Source organism: Mus musculus, chromosome 13 (genome assembly GCF_000001635.26).
Source record: "Mus musculus strain C57BL/6J chromosome 13, GRCm38.p6 C57BL/6J".
Classification (NCBI taxonomy): domain Eukaryota; kingdom Metazoa; phylum Chordata; class Mammalia; order Rodentia; family Muridae; genus Mus; species Mus musculus.
In genome coordinates, this window is record NC_000079.6 from 3,816,398 (window position 1) to 3,837,497 (window position 21,100).

General features: G+C 43.8%; 1 long non-coding RNA gene across 1 annotated transcript; it reads left to right on the forward strand.

The window, feature by feature from the left end:
- The first annotated feature begins 9,081 nt into the window (after positions 1-9,081).
- Positions 9,082-19,606, forward strand: Gm40655. Its single transcript, XR_873102.2, has 3 exons — positions 9,082-9,186; positions 9,863-10,005; positions 19,533-19,606. It is a non-coding gene; the product is annotated as a predicted gene, 40655 (long non-coding RNA).
- The last annotated feature ends 1,494 nt before the right edge of the window (positions 19,607-21,100 follow it).

The window sequence follows — 21,100 nt, forward strand, 5'->3', positions numbered from 1 at the left end:
ATTGGGAACAAAACACCAATGGAAGGAGTTACAGAGACAAAGTTTGGAGCTGAGGCAAAAGGATGGACCATCTAGAGACTACCATACCCAGGGATCCATCCCATAATCAGCCTCCAAACGCTGACACCATTGCATACATCAGCAAGATTTTGTTGAAAGGACCCTGATATAGCTGTCTCTTGTGAGGCTATGCCAGTGCCTGGCAAACATAGAAGTAGATGCTCACAGTCATCTATAGGATGGAACACAGGGCCCCCAATGGAGGAGCTAGAGAAAGTAACCAAGGAGCTGAAGGGGTCTGCAACCCTATAGGTGGAACAACAATATGAACTTACTAGCAACCCCGGAGCTTGTGTCTCTAGCTGCATATATAGCAGAAGATGGCCTAGTTGGCCATCATTGGGAAGAAAGGCTCTTTGTCTTGCAAACTTCATATGCCTCAGTACAGGGGAATGCTAGGGCCAAGAAGTGGGAGTCTGGGGGACTTTTGGGATAGCATTTGAAATGTAAATGAAGAAAATACCTAATTTAAAAAAATTAAAAAAAAACCAGAAAGTCACTAGAATTGTTAGAATTTCTCTCTCTCTCTCCCCCTTCCCGTACACACTCCTCAAGGGGCCTTGAGCTTCTCTATCCTTCTGCCTTGTAAAGACCCATGAAGAGCCACTGCTGTAGAGTCCTGAGGTGCGTGCAGAGGGGTAAAGTGAATGTCAAGTCCTCTGGGTTGCAGTGTCACATAAACCCTGAGAATTCTGCAGTCGTGATGGGATGATTTTGTTCAAGTATGGAGTTGATGAAAACTCCATGGATACTCTACCAAAGGGAGAGAATGTGGTAAACACTTTCACTGATGTAGCTTTCTCCCAGCATGCCACAGAAAGAGATTTGGATCCGGCATTCCCAATTTTCAGCATTCTATTCCTGTCATGGTGTAAGAAAGGTCATGTATGAGTGACCACAAGACTCACTCTTTTCTCTTTTCTTGAGAAAACTCTCCAGCTGCCTAGCATTGGTCAAGGCCATCCTTTCCCAGCAGTGTAAGCAAACACCTATATCCTGAAATGCTTATGGGTTCACTCACTGTCCGCTGAGTGATTTCTTGTATCCGTACATTGCTGTCTCAGTATGACAGGTATGCATCTCAATATAACTCAGTATGAGTTAGAGTTAGCGAAATAGCTTACAGAAATCTAGTCCTTCTCACCGATGCCTACCCTCTCAGTCAGCATCTCAGCTCAAGGTCTTTGGACTTATTACCAACTTCTGACTGCAAACATTTTTGCCTGGGGAGCTACAAAAGAAACTGATAAGCATCACTGTTTTAGGTGCAGGGAAATGACATCATCTTTGTTAGCACTATGTCTTTAGCCTACTTATCTGCCAAACAGCAATCACCAACTTTACACATCCATTGCTGTGCTTAAGCAGCACCTGAAAGTGACCATGATGACCAAGGGAAGAGTTGGGCTTCACTATCCACCAAATCTGCCCAGTCTCCAGTCTCCCCATCGCCTCTGAAAACAGTTCACTCAGCTCTTCAGAGTAAAGCCCATGAGCTGTATTCAATTCCTTCCTTTCCCTTGTACTGTCTCCAGACTTGAGCTCTGCCTCCAGGATGTGTCCTGATGCACCTAACTCATCAAGCTCGTCACCATCTTGAAGTAGGACTGACCAATGCTCTCAAAGCCATTCTCTCTTCTGTTTGACTATTCAGTGGCTGCAGTGTCTTTCACATACCCTTATAAGGACACATCTTCAGTTTTGCAATAAAATCCAAACTCTCAACAGTGGGTGGCTACCTTTGTCCTCTATGACCACTTCCTGACCTCTTGGTTGTTTCCTCATCACTGACCTCCATCACTGTGTTTCAGACGTTGTCCCACTCTCTGTTCCTTTAACACTTTTCCCCTGCTTCCTACTTCGACATCATACAATCTGCTTCATCTGTCCCCAGCCCTTAGGCAGCTGGCTCCTCCTCTGCTTCTCAGTAGAAAATGGGGTGTGGCTTCCAGGTGGGCCTCTCCTTTATCCACTTCTATCTTCCACTCTCTTTTTTCTTCATATCTATCACTTCTTGCTTTTTTATTGATCATTTGTTTCTTGCTTTGCTTTGTTTCTTACAACAGATAAGTCTGTTTCTGATATCTTTTCTCTTGCTGCTCTGTGACGTAGGACAGGCCCTCTGCCTAGCAATGAGTCAGTCGGAATTTGCTGACCTACACAAGAAGGCTACATCATAAATACCAACTTTGCTTTCAGCTACATGAGAAGGACTGCTCCAGCCTTATCTTCCATCCATGTTACAGTTCAAAAACCTCCATGGTATGCCTCAAACTGTCTCTCAAAAATGTCAATTGTATTCATCTTACGAAGTCTGATAGTTTGTCGTCTTTTGTTTGTACATTTGTGTATGGCTCCATGGTAATGAGTGACCTCTGTGTCAGTCCCTGGGAGCAGCTGCTGATGCCCCACACCTGTACACATCTGCCTAAGGCTTTTCCTGTTGCAGATTTCTGCAATAATGAAAGCAAACTCTTCCTCCACAGTGTACATATTTGCAACCTAAGTTCAAGACTTGAATTTCTTCTCTTGGCTTCCTGTAAGCACTCTGGCCATGTGAGAGCTTTATTGGTCTAGCTTTTCATTTCAGTTACTACCCAGGTAATCTCACATGGAGTCTGTATGGACAGATCGGAGACATATGTTTGTAGTGAGAGTTTTCTCCTTAATAAAGAAGTCATAGAGATGATGTGGAAACAGACTCAAGGCACAAAGCAGAATTTGAAAGTTAGACTGATGGGCCAACCAGAGTTGATATAGAATGCCGAGGTGAAGAGATGGTGTGGGGAACTCAGAACTAAGAGATAGAATTGAGGAGATAGCCTAGCATATATTGGTTTGTTTATTTGGTATACAAACCATATATACAATATATACACACACACACACATCTTCTGCTTCCCATGCTTAAATCCCTGGGTTTAATGGGTTTAATTCCTAGACAATAAAACTGGGCCCAGTGGTGCATACCTGCAACACCAGCATTTCGAAGGTGGAGGCAGGGGGATTAAAAGCAAAAGATTGTCCTTAGAATCATTGTGAAGTTGAGGTCAACTTGAGACACATAAAACCCTGTCTCGAACAAAATAAACAAAACACAAAACTACAAAAGAACTGGGTGAGGAGAGGGCCTGGAAGGCCTGCAGAGCATCAGACTCCAAACTTCACCTCAGTGAGCTAGGTACTTCTTGAATTCTACTTCCTTATGCAGTAGAATGAAGAAAAGACTTTTCAGATCCCCTCTGATTGTCAGCTATATATCATAGAGCAAATTCTTTGGTTACTTCTCGTGCAAGACTGTCTTCTTATCTTGTGCATGGCGTGGAGAATTTGAGACTTCTCAGCTTCAGTTCTCCAAATTTCTACCAGTGACTATCTGTCAGAACAATTCTGTTTTGTTTTGGTTTTTTGGTTTTATTGAGACAGGGTTTCTCTGTATAGCCCTGGCTGTCCTGGAACTCACTCTGTAGACCAGAGTGGTCTCAAACTCAGAAATCTGCCTGCCTCTGCCTTCCAAGTGCTAGGATTAAAGGTATGCTCCACCACTGCCCAGCCTAGAATGATTCTATAGGTATTTCTTAAGTAATCAAACAAGATTGATTTTGTAGAGGAAGGATGCTTTTTTTGTTGGCCTGGAACCTTAGCATTTCATGCTCAAATATGCAAGAACAATGTTAGAGACAAATACATGGAGGATATAATTATGAGATATTAAAGATGTTGGTCAAATAGAGATAACTGGCATCATGCTGTGACCTTCGTAATAGTCTGCTACTTCTGTTGCTTTGTAAGACCAGGATTATTCCAATAATATATAGGCCCACTCTATATTCTTACTAACATTGACATGGAGCAAAACAATATTTTCTCAGCCATTCTTGCTGCTATGCTAGGGTCTTCTCAATAGGTGTTTTGGAATGGAATGAGAATTCTTTAAGTCCTGGGTCTTACTTTTCCATTATCTTATGAAAACTTATTTCAGATTTCTTACATGACCCATATCATTGGGTGCCTTTTTTTCAGTCTTTCATGAAGCCCAGTGAAATCACTGTAAGGAATCAGCTGTTTTTGGTGTAACTAAAATCTGATGAGGAGCCAGGTAGAGCATCCTTTAGAATTCGAAGGAAATGACTTTCCCATAGCTTGCAGGCTGCTGGTCATAAGGTAATGTTCCCCAAGGGCTGAAGAGCTAAACACCTGGGATGCAGTCAGAGAATCCAGGTCTTCTAAAGCTGAGGCCCACATGGCAAGTCTCACCAAACACAGCAAATTAGTAGTGGACTTCGTGTAAAGAAAAAAAAAATGCCAAAGAAGTAAAAATCCATTTCTAGACCTCCTACTTTCCCTGGAAAAGGCTGTTCACTTGGTGATATTTGTCAGGGTTGGAACTTTCCTAGGTAAGTAGACATGAGATCACTTGATATCTCCTCTGTGCTGGGGTAATGAGCAAAAGCTGGTGGAGGAAGTCTGGACAGACAGGAGGTGAAGTCAGAGGAAACAGAGAAACAGCAGGCCTTGGCAGCATTTCATGTGTACGAACTACTGGCCTTTCAAAACTGATGCTGAAAAAAAAAAGAAGAGCAAGAAACAGAAAGCATTTAATAGACTAATGATATTATTGGGCCTTGGAGTTACTACAAATCTTTTTACCAAATTGTAATTTTTCTTTTGATGCAGGGTCCCATGAGCCTTGAACTCTTAATATAGCTGAAGATGATCCTGACCTCCTAATCCTCCTTTTAGCCTTTGGATTTCTCAGATTATAGGTAATAACACATCCAGGTGTTAGGAATTAACCCAGGACTTACTGCATGTCAGACAAGCGCTCTCCCAACGGAGCTACACCCAGCTTCTGATGCATTTGATGATTGGGATAAGTAAGATTGCCCATTGATGTAAGCCTCTACTGCCAAAGATAATTGTCACCAAGAAAACAAGTTGATTTCCCTGGGGCAGATGGCTTCCTAAGAGCTCTTGTTCCGGACCCCAAGCCTTTGAAGTTGATGGTTGTGATAAACGCCTTTAGTTCAAAGATGTATTTGTGTATATATGAGCATATGTATATGTGCATATATATGCATATGTGCATGCATATGCAATTCAGCATGGCTCAACTATCCATGTGAGAGTGTGCTTCCTCAAAGTAAGCACGTTGACGTGGACAGAAGACAGGAACACGCAGGTCACACACTCCCTGCCTGGGTGCAGGGATGAGGGAAGCAAAGTGAGTCAACATGGTGGCCACTTTACCAGTACTGGTATTTACCCAACCGTTATCAACCCTGTTCTTTATAACCATGGAACTCAGTAGAGGTCCTTCAGAAAGGACAGGAGCCCAAACTCCTTTACTCTTCTCACAACCACCCCAAGGAAGCTCTGATTTTCAGATGTGGCTCAGAATCCTCACCTACATAGAACAGTCACAGGGAAGCGTACAGGCTACAGGGTTATACACATTGAGACACGGAGCTCAGGAGAGCAGCTGAGCCTCTAGTATAGCAAGAGCTCAGGAATGTGGATTGCTGTTTTTGAATGCTAGTGATTCGTTTTTACAGAAAGAGTTATTTTCATGGACCCACACTTTCACAATCTCATTTCACCTTAATATAATTTCTCAAGGACTTCACCGTACGACCTCAGGTGAGGTACAATCTAGTCCCTAGTAGCCATAGAAAACGCTTCAGCATTTTGTGTGTCATTTTTTACATTTTGAAAGTAAAGAAAGCAGACAGTTTCTGACTTCATCTCTGAAGCAATAAAGAGGTGACCCAAAAGGGCCCCACCCAAGACTGAACATTGTATGCTGACAGCAGGTCACATTTGGTGACTCAGAGAAGGGATGCCCCTAGGAGGGGAGGCAGTTAGTTACTCAAGCGGCAGAAAAGGCTGAGTCAGGGAAGGAGAAAAAAAAAAGGCATGAGAAACGGTTGGAGGCAGGAGTAGGGAGTGAACCCTGAGAGGAGAGGGCAAGGAGGGAGGGAAGAGGAGTAGGAGGGTTCGGACTCATTTAATGCTGGTCCAAGAGGGCACAGTGAAAGACTACAGGGTATTAGAACTTGTGGTAGGGGCAAATGAAGGTATCTGGGATGCAGATGTATCCTACATTAATTAAGAATATAGCATGATCCTTTCAGCAAAATCTTGTACGCTAGCAAGATTTTGCTGAAAGGACCCTGATATAGCTGTCTCTTGTGAGGCTATGCCAGTGCCTGGCAAACACAGAAGTAGATGCTCACAGTCAGCTATTGGATTGAACACAGGGCCCCCAATGGAGGAGCTAAAGAAAGTACCCAAGGAGCTGAAGGGGTCTGCAACCCTATAGGTGAAACAAAAATATGAACTAACCAGTACCCCTGGAGCTCGTGTCTCTAGCTGCATATGTAGCAGAAGATGGCCTAGTCAGTCGGCCATCACTGGAAAGAGAGGCCCCTTTGTCTTGCAAACTTCATATGCCCCAGTACAGGGGAAACACCAGGGCCAAGAAGTGGGAGTGGGTGGGTAGGGGAGCATCGGGGGGAGGGTATATGGGACTTCTGGGATAGCATTTGAAATGTCAATGAAGTAAATACCTAATAAAAAGTTGGAAAAAAAAAGAATATAGTATGGTGCATCTCAGGAGCAAGAGTGGTTGGGGAAGAGGGGAGAAAGAGGATGAGAAGGAAAGGGAGGGGCGACGGTTCTCAGAGCCATCCACACTGTCCCCTGTGATGCCTGCCTCACAAGAGTCAGGTGAGGAATGAGGAGAGAGTACACACCACCTTTCTAAGACGAGCAAGGAACTGGTAGCTTGTCCACAGAGACCGTATCATGAATCCCACTGAGATAGGTGGGTCTAGGTCTAGCCTCAGCCACATTCTCGGAAAAGAGATAAATGTGTGTATCAATCAACAAAGAAAGAGAATTTACTAAACACAATGGAATCGGGTTGGGTTAAAAACCTCACTACATTAGAACTGGATACTACTGTATTCACTTTCACCTGTCTATCCATATATATATTCATAGTCATTCATCAGGTTACTGGCGAGGTTACTGCAGCCATCTTCATTCACATTCTCAGGACATCCAGGTCATTTCAACAACGTTCCCACTGTCAAGGGGCTGAGGGACTACCTAGTTATATAGCACCCACAAAAACTGTGGGTGCACAGGAGAGATTCTGATGCTATGGAGAAGTTGTGAAAGAGAACAGATCTCCATTCACTAGGTCTCTGTATAACAAAAGGAATCTGCTGGAAGCTGATGTCTCTTTCCAAGAAATTCTACAGAGCAGCGAGAACTGGGGCTCCGTACGGAGTTGGCCTGTGAGCTGCTCCTGACTGCTACCCCAGACAGCGAAAGGCAGTTACTATCTCTACCAGAGGAAGGACTCAGACAGAAGATCCTGATACTGTCGTCATAGGAGCCAGCCACAGAAAATGTAGACCACGTCAAGGCTGGGTTTGAGCTCATTACACTGCCCTTCCCTTCCAATGCCTTTCACTGAGCAAGTAGGACCTGCAAACCTGCAGGTCCTATCTCTATAAAGGCCAGTTTGAGGAAGGAATTTCACATGCTTCTTAGGGGAAAATACTATGGCCTAGGGAAACCACTGTGTCCGCGAAGTCACATTTTTCAGGTTGATTTGGGAGACACAAGTTGTAAAAGCTTATTTCCCTATAAATGGTAGCAGCTTGGAGAGTATATGCAAAGAAGAGTCGAACTCAAATGAATCATGGGGTTCATTGGGGGGAAAAAAGAACATGCCACAGGTAAAAGCAAGACACGTGTCTTTCTGATCCTGGGATGGACAGAGAATGAAGCTGATGCTGAGAGTTCGGGTGGGGGTGGGGTGGGGGTAGGGCTGAGGAGGATGAAGAAATTCTTGTCAGATTAGAAAGTTATTAAAACAGAGGACCAATTCTTCTTGAATGAGAACTGTACACGAGCAAGGCAGTGTATACCTGTCATCCCAGGTGTATACCTATACATCCCAAGGCAGTGTATACCCATCTTGTCGGTTAGCAGAGACAGGAGGATCAAGGTTATCTAAAGTGGAATAACAAATCCAAGGCAACCCTGTGTTAATACCTTGTCTCAAAGTGGGCAAAGGGGAAGCTGCTGTCTTTAAAGATAAAGAAAGATCTTTCTTAAAGAATAATTTCTGGGCTGGAGAGATGGCTCAGTGGTTGAGAGCATGTGTTGCTCTTGCAGAGGAGCCAAGTTTGGTTCCTGACACCCACATGGTGATTCACAACCATCTCTCAGTGCAGTTCCAGGGATCTGATGCCCTCTTCAGAACTCCTAAGGCACTAGGCACATGAATGGTGCACATATATAAGTCCAGACAAAACATCCATACACATAAAACATAATAAGTAAGCCTAAAATTTCTCAACCAAAACAAGAAAAAGGAAGTCCCAAAGTTCTCCAGGAAACAACTATTATCTCCACGTTTCACAGCACAGGCACTGAAACACAAAAATGAAGAATTGGGAATAAAATTAAAGTAAAAAATATATCACCAAGAGAATTGTAAATAAGCATGAAGACCCAGCAAGAATCCATGATGGCTTCACATATAATGTTCTACTGCGTGCATTCAGACTGATGGCAGCTGATGCTCAAGTGATATTCCAAATGGGAAAGGTTTTATTGCTCAAAAAAATATATATATATATCTTAAGAGACAAGCTCTCACTATGTAGTACTGGTTGGGCCATGTAATTAACAGTTGGGAGGCAACACGGCCGAATCTATATCCTGGCATTTTTCCACCACTGCAATCATGGCCTACAAGTTTCTGATCCGGGATAAGCCCTGAGTAGAGCTATGGAGGTGCATGTGATTAAGGGACAGTGTGCACTGTGTGTCAGGGCAGGGACGTTTTGATGGCAAGTCTTATCAAGTTTCCAGGGATGTCTTGTCTGTCTTTAGAGGGTTAGGAAGGAAATTGAAGTTATAAGATGAATAGGCATTGCTGCCATGCGTAAGAGACTGGACTCAGTTTCCCTGGTTACCACAGTCTAGTTTTGTGACATCACTAAGCTTCAATAGCGTCCTCTGTAAAACAGGAATAAATAAGGAGGACACAATGGGGTCATGATAAAGCCCTTAGCACAGCAGCTGGCACTCAGAGAGATTGAGGTGGGTTTTTTTTTTTTTCACCTCTCTTTCAGGTAAATGGACCAGCAGTGATGTCAGTACAGCCCCGCCCAGTTTAGTCAATGAGGTGTTGCTAGGCTGGAAAGGATACTTAGGTAAAGGATAAAGCTGGTAACAGCTCATACTCTAGAACACAGGTTCCAACCATTTCCAGATACCCCAAACAAAGGATGGCATGGATACTAGGAACATGTTTACATGAGCCACAGGGTTGCTCTGCAGCTTCTATCAAATGTCACTATCACTTATTTATTACAAGCTAGTTGAAGTTGACCTGAAGCTCCAGGGCAAGCAAGAGTCACTTCCTCAAAGAAGGAAGTAGGAAGGAACAAGAGATCTCATTGTAGCTGGCTGGGCAGAACTGTGGGGTCACAGGGGAGGCTGAGCAGAACTTGGGGCCACAGGGGACTTACAGCATGAGGTTTGAAAGTTTTATCATGTGGAAAAAAATGAGCTCTGAACAACCTTGCCAATGAAATTCAGATTCTCAGGGCAGCAGATAAAGGGACAATCTTGAAAATGTTAACTAGTTAATAGGAGAACATAGAGTAGAAGAAGACAGGGAAGGGGCAGGGTTTGGGGAGAAAGTACAAAATGGACATATGAGTTTTTAAAAGATTTATTTTTAGTGTGCGTGTGTTTGTGTGTGTGCCCACAGAAGCCAGAAGAAGGTTCTGGATCCCCTGGACAGAGCTGGAGTCACAGGGGGCAGTAAGTTGCCTGACATCAGCTCAGAAAATATCTGGGATCTTCTAGAGAGCAGGTACTTTTAACTAGAGAATGGAGCCATCATTCTAACAGGTGACTTTTGGGTTTGTTAGAAAGTAATACAGAGCACCTTGATAAATTTTAGTTGTGGGTAAAAATTGACAAGCCTGTGGCATATTGTTTATGATTGCCCTAGTTTGGTTTCTGTTGCTTTGATAAAACACTGACCAAAACCATTGTCTTAGTTGGAGTTTTAATGCTGTGAAGAGACACCATGACCATGGCATCTCTTATAAAGGAAAACATTTAGTTGGGGCTGGCTTGTAGCATCAGAGGTTCAGTCAATTATCATCATGGGAAACATGACAGAGTGCATGAAGAAGGAACTGAGTGTTCTACATCTTGATCTGTAGGCAACAGAAGGAGACTGTGTGCCACATTGGGCATAGCTTGAGTAGAGGAGACCTCAAAGGCTGACCCCACAGTAACACACTTTCCCCAACAAGGCCACATTTTCTAATAGTACCTAATAGTCTTATGGGCCAAACATTCAAACACATCAATCTACAGGGACCATTCCTATTCAAACCACTACAAACACCTTGAGAGGAAAGGTTTTATTTGGATTACAAGTTACAGATTAGGTAAACCAGAGCAGAAATTAAAGCAGAGATGACAGAGGGATGCTTCTTACTAGCTTGTTTCCCCATGGTATGCTCAGTCTGCTTTTTTCTACAACCCCCAACCACCATCCCAGGGGTGACACTACTCACAGTGGACTGGGTCTTCCCCATCAACCATTAATCAAGAAGCTGCCCTGTAGACATGATCACAAACAATCTGATGGCAGCAATTCACAATCTGATAGTGGCAATTCCTCAGCTGAGGTTCCCTCTTTCCAGGTAACTCTAGTTTGTGTCAAGTTGATAAAAAAAATTAATCAGTACAGCTATCCAACCCTGGGGGAAATCTAAAAGACCCGGGGGAGATGTGAAGATGAGCATAGTCTTCTGAAGTAAGACATTAAAAGGGCCCACACCAATGGTCATCAATATTGGGATAGGAAGGGGTGGGAGACAGGTGGAAGTCCGGGGAATGATCCAATATCTGCGCAGATAGAGCCATGAGCACACGAGAAAGTTATTGTACCCAATGGGGAGGTTGGCATGCGACAAATATTAAGTAAGTTTACATTATACATATTTAACTTATGCTTTCCTCACTGTGCAGTGAGGTTTTTCTTCTCTGCTTCTCAGTCTTTGAGATGGAGCTAATCATCATCACTAGCCTGGATCTGGAGGGTTATTTACAAGGGACGTTAGGCATGTCCTTGTGAAGTGAAGGACCATAGTCAAAAGGCAGATTCCTCCCCTTCAAGCCAGCCATTGCAATTAGTAAAGAAAGACTGGGGTTCCCTACACACCACTGACATGGACTAGGAATCCTTAGCTGTAAACAAGAGATTCTTTTCTGCATGCATTGTTCTTGCTATCCCTAGATACCCAGGCTTAGTTCCACCAAGTTCGGGTGTACCCAACCTCTGCTAGGCTTAGGGATGGCTTTTGGCAAAAGGATGGCTCTACTTTGAATCTAGTTAGGTTACTTGGTCTATTGATTTAATCTTCTGAAGCCTCATCCATGACAAAGTCATTGACAGGATTGAAAAGGTAATGCCCATCTGTCACGGTTACCTTCCTGGTGTTCTTCACTCACAAATTGAGTCCCTACAACTGCTAATCTCAAAGCTGGTCTATACATGGATGCTTAGGCACTCAACAAGGCAGAAAAGTGGCCTGGCAAAACCTTGAAGAAAGAAGTAGGGTTTTAGTTTCATGGGTGGGGAGGAGATATTGGGAGGTAAAGAAGGTGATGGAGAACTTGCCTTCAGAGGCAATAGTGTTTCTCTCTTTAGTATGGGGCTAGTCCTTATATCCTCACAGGAAGTCATCACAGCCTCCGGGCACGTCTTGTCCCTACTTTATGAATCTATATATTTGTGGCCAGACCTGTTAGCTATCTCTGTTTCTTGATTCCAGGCTGAATCTTTAAACTGTTTTGTTTTGTTTTGTTTTGTTTTGTTTTGTTTTGTTTTGTTTTGTTTTGTTTTTTGAGACAGGGTTTCTCTGTATAGCCCTGGCTGTCCTGGAACTCACTTTGTAGACCAGGCTGGCCTCGAACTCAGAAATCCACCTGTCTCTGACTCCCGAGTGCTGGGATTAAAGGCGTGCACCACCACGCCCTGCTAGGCTGAATCTTTAAGGCTTAAGTATATCTTTTGTTCTCCCCCTCCTCTGGGGTGGCCCATATCCCCTATCTTGGGGAAACTGTACCAAATAGCAGTCCTGGAACCTACTCTGCTCTGAGTACTCAGGGAGTGGCCACCCAGGTTAGAGGCATGTGATTCTGACTGGCTGGGCTGAGAAGGTTTGCATAGGAACATTTTCTTTGCCAGCCCCTTCCTCCACTGGGGATCTCTCAGTTATAACTGTGCCCCCATCTCCTTTCTCTTTTGACTGCATGACCATGTTTCTTCTCATTTTCCTGAACCAGTACCAAACCTTAGTCTCATTCTCTCTTTGCACTGTCCAAGACAGAAACAAGGATAAGGCAGTGCTCAGTAAAGCCTCCGATGAACCATTCCGTCATTCCATGGTCAACTCCCTGTACTTCCCAGCAACGATTGAGTGGAAGGTCTAAAGAGATTTGATCTAAAGGTAAAGATGGTAAATCACCATTTCACCATGGATATAGTATCAATTACAGGCACATAGGGTTTCTGTAGTCAATTTTCAATTCATTTTTTCCCCCATGGCCCCATAATTTATAAATGCTGGAGATTATTGGCCTCTTTTTCAGTGCTATTAACTCAGGCTCCAAGAACTGTCATTTGTCTAAAGGTCCCAAAGTAGTAAGTCATGGGGTCAAATCATAATGGAATTACTATGACTCCTGGTCAGGAATCTTTCTTGAAGGGTCAGGAAATGGATCTATAGTTAAATTGCCTGCCATACAATCGTGAGTCTTTTGTTTTTTGTTTTTGTTTTGTTTTGTTTGTTTGTTTTGCTTTTTTAACCCAGAGCTAGTGACACATACTTGTAATCCCAGAACTAAGAAGATAGAGACAGTCTGATCCTTGGGTGGGCTGGCTAGTCAACCTCACCAAATTTGCAACTAGGCTACCCCAGGCTAACAAGAGGCCTATCGCAAACAACAAGGTATGGTGGCTCCTAAGGAACGACACTTAAGGTTTTCCTGTAGCCGCTACATGCACACATATGTGCACATGCACCCCAAACACACACATATGCACTCACGTACACTATAAGTATACACCAAACAATAAATACGTATCTTTCTCTGTACCCAGTCTTGGGGCAGTAGAGGCAGGTTAACTTCTTGGACACCTCCTACTCTCCTTTCCCAGCCTTTATTCTCTAAGAAGAAATCCAGCAGGTACCATCCTCACCAGCTGCTGCTATATGTCTCTGGTTGTGAGTGAATTCCTTGGTCAGAGGGAATGCTATGTTGAGTAGCAAGCAGACCTGCCTTCAAGTTCCTGCCTGGAATTTCTCCTGGTGATGGTCTGTGACCTGGAACTCTAATCTCCATAGATCTTTTGTTTCTTTCAGTTGCCCTTTGGTTAGGAAGTTTGTCACAGTAACAGAGATGACACCAGGATAGAAATTGTTCTGTCTTCTTTTGGGGGGGGGCACTCAGTATTTTAGTATTCTCTCTCTCTCTCTCCCTCGCTCTCTCTCTCTCGCTCTCTCTCTGTCTCTCTCCCTCCCTCCTTCTCTCTCTCTGTCTGTCTCTCTCTCTCTGTCTCTCTCTCTCTGTCTGTCTCTCTCTCTCCCTCGCTCTCTCTCTCTGTCTCTCTCTCTGTCTCTCTCCCTCTCTCTCTCTCTCCCTCTCTCTCTCTCTCCTCCACATGAGTTGGGGATGTTTGGGAACTGGGAGGAAGGAAATAGGGATGGTGAGTATGATCATATTTCATTGTGAATATATATAAGAAATTCGTAAGAATAAAAAAATATTAAAAAATATACTATCTCTTCAGTTGGCTGAATTCTTGATCATAGAAGCTGCAGATGAGATAAGCCAGTTATGTAGGGTCAAATGGGTTAACTTCTTCTTTTATAACTTCTGGGTTCCCAGTGACTTAAGTCTATACCCGCTTACACTTGACTTTTGGTGTCTACCTACTTGCATTTAGTAATCTAGATGCAAACTTTCCCAAAGGACTTCTGGATCTGGGTCACAGCAGCCAACGTGCTCTGGGCATCCGAATTTTTATCCAGTTACTCATGGTAATATCCCTGTTCCCAAACATGATACAGAATCCATGGTCTGCTGCTGGATAGAAGTCTTTACCCAGAACTTTGGGTTATGCTTTGAGTTCTACTGCTAAGAACTGTGCACCAACAAGAACACAAGGCTCACTGGGAGAAGACCATGAAGAAGGATGGTTAGCTACCCTGTGACAGTAGATGACAACAATTACCTGGGAGAAAATGACAGCAGATAGGGCTTCCCCAGACAGATCCCACAGAAGCCTGTGCGCAGTGCTATAGTACGACAGAACTGGGCATGGCTTTAGCTAGCTACTGGGTACTGAACCACCCTAGTCTCCTTAAATGACAAGGAATGAAACTCATGATACACTTCAGAAAGAGCAATGGCTCTCATCCTTCGTAATGCTGCAGCCCTTTAATAGAGTTCCTCATGTTGTGGTGACCCCCAGCCACAAAATTATTTCCATTGCTACTTCATAACTATAATTGTGTTATTGTTATGAATTATGATATGAATATCTGATATGCAACCCCCCAAAGGTATCATGACCCACAGGTTGAAAAATACTGATCTATATGATTAGAGAAAATACTCTAGTTACCCGGAAAAACACTTCACTCGGAGCTGGCTCAGTTGACAGAGTATTAGCCTAGCAGTCATAGAGCTCTTGAGTTCAGTCCCTAGCATTGAACAAATGACATGTGGTAGTGCAGACCTACAACTAATATTCAGAAGAATGCAGAGGCAGGGGAATGAGAGATTCAGGGTCATTTTAGTGAGCCTGAGACAGCCCAAGTACACAGGATCCTGTGTCAAAATAAGTAAGTAGGTAAAATTATATAGATGTACTATCAAATAAAAAATGTCTCCAAAAATTTCTCATAGAAAGTCCTGGAGGACTAGGGGCTGTGTTTGTGAGAGGGGACCCAATACATGGGCCCTGAGTTTGGGACACAAAGCAATGTGTGTCCTGCCAAGTTCTCAGTTATGTCAATGCTGGGGAAGAGCGGGAAGAACTGCTCTTGCCAACTAACCCAACAAGTCCAGGCAAACCTCAAGCACTGAATAAATAGCAACCCTTACCAGCCCAAGGCTTCTCCTCACCTCAGAACCCTAGGTTTAAGCTCCGTGAGAGCAGAGCCTCAGCCCTCTTCCCAGGGCACTCGAGGGTGGCATATTATTGTAGCTCAAAAGTTGCCCTGGTGGTTGGATAGTGACTGGTGGTGCAGCAGGGATTTCAACTTCTGAGTCTTCACCTCAAGATCATTTCCTGTCACCTGTCCAGTTCTTTCAACACGTACATAGCAGGACAGTGAAGACACTAAGAACGAGGCAGGAAGTGTTGTCCTTCAGGTCCATGAAATTGGTGCTTAAGAAACCTGGGATTGAGCTGTCCCAGCTGTGCCCAGTTCTCTCCCATAGAACACGTCCCAAAATGATGAGGTGACTCCACCCAAACTCCTTAGTTGCCTGGAGAAGAGCCTGTTGTTCCTATACCATGGAAGCTCAGGCATAAAGAGAGTGAAATCAGGTTCCTGTAAGTCACAGGATGCAGAGGAGTCCATGGCATGGTCTGTGTTTCCCAACCTGCTAAACTGGTTTCTTTGGAGTGTATGCAAGAGTGTTTCTCACAGAAGCCAAACAATCATGGAAGTACTGGGTGTTTTCTGACTCTGCTCCTAAGATAGAGATCTGTGAAAACAGGAGTCAGCTTTAACCATTTGTCCTGAACATATGGGCAGGAGTGTAGCAAACCACACACCTTCTCCCAATACCTATACACACAACCATTCATACAAATACAAACTCGCACACAAGGGAATATGTCCTATAATACTACCCTGGTTTGCCTCCTGTTGTTATTATAAAGACTGTGACCAAAAGCAACTTGGGAAGAAAAAGATTTATTTCAGTGTATAGTTTATAGTCTGTTTTGAATGAAGTCAGAGCAGAACTCGAGGAAGGAACTGAAGCAGAGACCACAAATGAAAGCTGCTTCCTGGCTTGCTCCTGGTGGTTTGCTCACTTTGGTTTTTTTTATACCTCCCAGGACCACATGCCTAGGCATAGCCTTACCGCAAAAGTGCTGGGCACTTTAATATCAATCATTAATCAGGAAACTGTGCCACCCTACCCCAGCTTTGTGTGTAGTCCAATCTCAGAGAGGCTCTTTCTTTCTTCCTTTCTTTCTTTCTTTTCTTTCTTTCTTTCTTTCTTTCTTTCTTTCTTTCTTTCTTTCTTTCTCTCTCTCTCTCTTTCTTTCTTTCTCTCTCTTTCTCCTTTCTTTCTTTCTTTCTTTCTTTCTTTCTTTCTTTCTTTCTTTCTTTCTTCCTTCCTTCCTTCCTTCCTTCCTTCCTTTCTTTCCCTTTCTTTCTCTCTCTTTCTTTTTTCTGTTTCTTTCCTTGTTCGTTCTTCCTTCCTTTCTTCCTTCCTTTCTTCCTTCCTTCCTTCCTTCCTTTCTTTCTTTCTTTCTTTCTTTCTTTCTTTCTTTCTTTCTTTCTTTCTTTTTGATTTTAATGATTTATTTTATATATATATGGTTTTGAGCCACCATGTGGTTGCTGGGAATTGAATTCAGGACCTCAGGAAGAGCAGTCAGTGCTCTTAACCACTGAGCCATCTCGCCAGCCCTCAGCATTTTCTTAATTGGGGTTCTTCCTCCCAGATAATCCTAGATTGTGTTAAGGTGACAACAACAACAACAACAACAACAACAACAATGAGAAACGAATTCTAAGACTAACCAGGATGCACAAGCACACATACATATATAGATGCACATGCACACATAAACAATATGTTTGTGTACTTCTAGTCAGTGCTCAGATACTTGAGCACAGAAACACATGCCTGGGCACTGGTACACTTATATATGATCTTTGCACAAGTCTGTCCCTTGGCCACTGTGACCACTTTCTCTTCCTGCCTTCAGGGACTGGTCCAGCAGATTCAAGGAGGTGTTCATCTCTACTTTGCTACCTGCAGAGGTCTCTAGTCAGCCTTAATGAAGGACTTCCATCTTTTTATCCAGGGGCACAGTCATCCCCACTTGAAAGAGCCCACATCTTCTTGAGGAGATAGGCTGAGTGGACATGAGAGAGCATACAGCCTAGGCCAGAGTCTACCTCCAATACCCAGCCCAAAGGCACAGCCTGCCTTACCCCTGCTCCAGTCTCTTCTGCTAACCACTGTCTCTCTCCTTCCCCACTTGGTTCCAGAAGCTCCTTATCAGCAAACCTCACCTTCTCAGCTTCAGTTCTCTTGCTCCTGTAACACCTGCCATGTGTCACTCACCAGCTCCTGGGCCAGCCACCTTGCCTGGGACACATCTGCTGCTATCTTCCCTTCTCTTGCTGAGCTGCCTGAGTTTCCTTCTCATGTGTCCCCCAGCTGTGTGTCAAGAAGTAAGCCCTGAAGCCCTCAGCTACTCAAGAATGAACACTATCCATTGTTTCTTTATCCAACAAGAGCCACATGTGAGGTGCAGGTATCTCAGCTACAGGCAGTCATGAAACCAAGGCATCTCTCTCCTGTTTCTTCCCATAAAAATCACATCACAGAGCTAGGATGGGGTGTTGAACCAGCTAATGAAGAAGAGCCTTGGTGGAAATGGGTTTGGGCGTCAATAACACACTGTTCTCTTTCTCAACCTCAAGGCTGACTTTTTGAGGTTCCTGCAGCATGGCTGTCACTGATGACTTCTATCCTGGGAAGGTTGGCCACACAGCTGACACTGAGTCAGGAGACTGGGTGAGAAGGAGGAAAGAAGCCATTTCAGTGTTTATACATGGCAAAGCATGCCCTATAAGAGGAAGCAGAGCCCAGGTGGCAGAAGGAGGAGGGAGAAGCCTTTTGAATGACTCCCTTGGAGTCATGGGCCAAAGATTCCATTTCTTCATCTGGAATACAGAAGATGAGCATCATATAATGATTACATTTCCTCACTGTGGCAATACTCGGCTTTTTTTTTTTTTTTTTTTTTTTTTTTTTTGGTGGTGGTACTGAGGGTGGAAGTTGGAGCCTTGTGCATGCTAGGCAGGCAGGCAGGCAGGCAGGCACTCTATCACTGAGCTTGCTTTATCCCCAGCCTAGCTTGATCTGTTCCTTTTTCCCTACTTGGATTCTTCTTTCTGAGTATGGTGTGTGTGTGTTTGTGTGTGTATATTTTGTGTGTATAGTGTGTGTGCATGTGTACTCATTCATGTGGAGTCCAGAAGTTGATGCCAGGTGTCCTCCTTGATTGCTTCCTCTATTGTCTTCCTGTTCCAGGCAGGTCCTCTTGATGACTCTGGTGCTCAGGATTAGGATAGACTAGCTTTCCAACAAGCTCCAGTGATCCTCTTCTCTTGACCTCTCCAGTGATGGGACTATAAACATGTACCTGGCTTTTTACAAGGGCCCTGTGCTTTGAACAGAAAGCACTTTGACTACAGAACCATACTCTCAGCCTCATAGATATCTTTTTAATAAGTTCCATTTTAATGAAATGACATTGGTTAGCCTGGTGGTAGAGGTGCAGATGTGTTATTGTTGGTTTGTTTTGTTGTTATTTATTTTCATTTAAGTCTAATTTACCTTTTTAAAAACTTTTTTATTGATTATTGTATTTATTCACGTTTCAAATGTTGTTCCCCTTCCCAATATCAACACACCATCCCATCCCCCTATGCCTTTTGCCTCTAACAGCTTGTTCCCCCTCCTATCAAGCTACTCCTACTTCACCCCTCTAGCATACCCCTATGTTGGGGTTTCAAGCCTCCCTGGGACCAAGGATCTCCTCTCATATTGATACCAGAGTTTTTAATCTGAGCACTCTGGAGGCTGTCGCAGGGATCAGGGCAGGGGCAGGGGCAGGGGCAGAGGAGGCAGAGACAGGTGAGTTTGAGGCCAGCTTTGTCTACAAAGTGAGTTCCAGGACAGCCAGAGCTACACAAAGGAACACTGTCTTGAGAAGAATAAAAAGAAGGAGGAGGAGGAACAGGACGAGGAGGTGGAGGAAGAGGAGGAAGAGAAGAAGAAGAAACACACCAAAACAAAGAAATGGTGATGGTTGGATGTCCACAATCTGCTAACATTCAGAGGCTTGGCCTATATGATTTATCTACATCTGCAAAGTAGACGCATTTTTTGGTGGTTGTTTTTGCTGTTGTTGTTGTTCAAACAAGAAAGAATTGATAATGAAACAGCATGAGCTCCCCATTCAAGTAGATATTCTTTAAGACTTCTGCCAAAGCTAAACCAGCTTATCCTTGAATATGAGGTTTATCATAGAGTAGAAACATCTGTTCACCTGAACTTTTTACTTCTGTCTTAATTATTCTCCTTAGATACAGTAGATGCATCACCTTTGTTTGCCGATTGGGACATATTTGGCCAGATCAGCAATGAATCCAGAACAAGTAACAGCAAATCTCCTAACACTGAATGTAAAGTATTACTTAACCAAAAGCACATAATAACACAACAATTATTATGTATTTAGGTTTTAGTCACAGGCTCTGCTAATTAGATGAGAAGAAAAGGAAATTTCAAATATAGATGGATATCTTCAAATATTCTTTAAAAAAAAAAAGGAAGCAGCTGGATTGAAGGTGTTATTAAAAGCCCCACCTTTCCCATGTCTCTCACCCAGCAAGATGCTTCCTCACTCTGCTGTCCTGGTTACAATGACATTCTCCACCCAGAACTGGTTGTCAGCTTCGTTGAGAAATTGCCTGCTTAATATTTATTGAGGCCTCTGTATTTTTCCAGCACAGGGATGAGATAGCAATCCTTCTTCAAGAGATTTTAAATTTTTTTTTGGAAAGAAACTCCCTAACTGGAGCCTTTCTCTTTGCATCTCTCTCTCTACACCCGAGGTCCCCTAGACACAGGCTTGGAGCCAGGGTGGAGTGCCAGAGAATCTGGGTATTTCTCACTTCAGAGGTGCATTAAACTGATTGACTTAGAGACAGGTAGAATTTGTTAAGTTTCTCAGTAGGATAATAAAGAAGTTTGTTCCTAAGGCTGTGCAAGAGTGGAGGAAGGCAGAGTCATCAGCAGTTAAAAAGGGGCTTACTTGAACCTCATCTTGGGTACTACATGGCAAATGTCTAGTCACAAGCGATGTTCCCACCTTTGGAAAGTCTTAAAGACTACCCCACAAGAGTGAGGTCTTGGTCTAAATCCAATAACCTGTCCCAGGTTGTACAGGGATGGGTTTCCTTTCAGAATGTAGAGCATACACAGAAGGCCATGGGTATGGGGTCCCAAGTGGACTAGTGTGCTTAGGGCTGGTACAGGAGATCCCAAAGTGCTCAAGTTCCTGTCACGGCTGCCCTGTCCTTGGACTTTGCTGGCCACACATTGCCTTCCAGTGAAGAAGCAGCACCCACCCAGGCAAGACTCTCTGACCTAAGTTTCTTTCCCTGCTTTGTGCATGGAATGAACATCTCTCATCTCCAATGGAGAACCAGAGAGTCCAGAGAACACTGGACTTAGCTGCGGAATTGTAGGACTCACTAGGGAAGATGAGAGATCTTTCCTCTCACCTCTGAATTCACACTTCATGCTTGTTTTTGTAAAGGATGCCACAGCAGTAGAATGATACCCAGCTCCTTACTTCCTGGATGCTAAAGACAGACAGCCCCATCCTCTTTTCTTGCCCAGCACTAGCGAGTGCAGTGAAGGCTATAGGTAAATCTAGGAAGACTTGGTACTTCCCCCTTTCCATCAAGCTCACCCTTAGGATAAGAGCTGAGAAGGGTACTAAACTGAACCCCACTAAGGACTGCTGATCCTGATCCCTGACAGCTTCTTTGACACATGTGCCTCTCCCCAGTGAGTCTCTGTGAAATTGGGGAAGCTTTCTTGAAACCACCAGTGTGGTCAAAGCCTCTATGAAAATCAGCCACAG